Below are 1818 nucleotides of genomic sequence, written 5' to 3'. Positions count from 1 at the left end.
TGATCACTTCTAAGAGTTTTATAGTAGAATCCCTGGTGTTTTCCAGATATACAATCATATCATCTGTGAAGAGTGAAAGTTTGATCTCTTCTGACCCTATATGGATACCTTTGATTGCCTTTTCTTCCATAATTGCAATGGCTAAAGCTTCCATTACAATGTCAAAGAGCAGTGGAGACAATGGACAACCTTGCCTGGTTCCTGATCTGGGTGTAAATGATTTCAATTTAACTCCATTCAATACGATATTGACTGTGGGTTTGCTATAGATGGCCTCTATCAGTTTAACAAATGTTCCTTCTACACTTACTTTCTTAAGTGTTATGATCATGAAGGGATGCTGGATATTATCAAACACTTTTTCTGCATCAATTGAGAGAATCATATGGTCTTTGTTTTTTAATTTGTTTATGTAATGAATTATATTTATAGATTTATGTATGTTGAACCAGCCTTGGGACCCTGCGATAAAACCTACTTAGTCGTGGGGTATAATGTGTTTGATGTGTTGCTGGATTCTGTTTGTTAGGACCTTGTTGAATATTTTCACATCAGTATTCATTAGTGATATTGGTCTATAGTTTTCTTTTCTTGTTGGATCTTTTCCTAGTTTGGGGATCAAGGTGATGTTTGCTTCATAGAATGCATTGGGTAGTATTCCTTCTTTTTCTGTATTTTGGAAAAGGTTAAGTAATATAGGTACTAGTTCCTCTTTAAAGGTTTGGTAGAATTCTGACATGAAGCCATCTGATCCCAGGCTTTTCTTTTTAGGGAGATTTTGTATAGTTGATGCTATTTCAGAACTTGATATAGGCCTATTCAACATTTTCACTTGATTCTGGCTAAGTCTTGGAAGGTGGCGTGCTTCCAAGTATTGTCAATTTCCTTCAGATTGTCATATTTCTGAGAATAAACTTTCTTGTAATATTCATTAAGGATATTCACTTTTTTCTTGTAAACTTTCTTGTAATATTCATTAAGGGTATTCATTTTTTCTTGTAAAGTTTCTTATAATATTCATTAAGGATATTCATTTCAAAATTCATTTTGAATTTCTAAGGGGTCTGATGTTATTTTGTCTTTACCATTTCTGATTGATGAAATTAGAGATTATACTCTTTTTTTCTTGGTTAGGTTGGCCAAAGGTTTATCTATTTTATTGACCTTTTCCAAAAATCACTTTTACATTTATTGATTTGTTGTGTAATCCTTTTGTTTTCAATTTCATTTATTCTGCTCTAATTCTGGTTATTCATTTTCTTCTGCTGGGTTTGCGATTGGAATGTTCTTCCTTTTCCAGTTGCTGGAGATGTTCCATTAAGTTGTTAACTTCCTCTCTTTCTGTTCTCTTGAGGAAGGCTTGCAGTGCTATAAATTTCCCTCTTAGTACTGCCTTTGCAGTATGCCAGAGGTTTTGATAATTTGTGTCTTCATTATCATTTTGTTCCAAAAATTTGGTAATTTTCTTCTTAATCTTGTCTCTGACCCAGCTATCATTCAGCATAAGGTCATTTAGCTTCCATGTTTTTGTATGAGACTGCAGATTCCTGTTGTTACTGAGTTCAACTTTTATTCCATGATGGTCTGAGAAGATGCAAGTAATAATTTCTATTTCTTTTAAATTTGCTGAGGTTAGACTTGTGACCTAAGATGTGATCAATTTTGGAGGATGATCCATGGGCTGATGAGAAGAATTGTATTCAGTTTTGTTAGGATGAAATGTTCTGTAGATGTCTGTTAAATCCAAATGTTCAATGGTTAAGTTTAAGTTTAAAATTTCTTTGCTTAGCTTCTTATTGGAGGATCTATCCAACACTG

Source organism: Otolemur garnettii, unplaced genomic scaffold (assembly GCF_000181295.1).
Source record: "Otolemur garnettii isolate 467f Iridium unplaced genomic scaffold, OtoGar3 scaffold00011, whole genome shotgun sequence".
Classification (NCBI taxonomy): domain Eukaryota; kingdom Metazoa; phylum Chordata; class Mammalia; order Primates; family Galagidae; genus Otolemur; species Otolemur garnettii.
Note: the sequence above shows the minus strand (reverse complement) of the source record.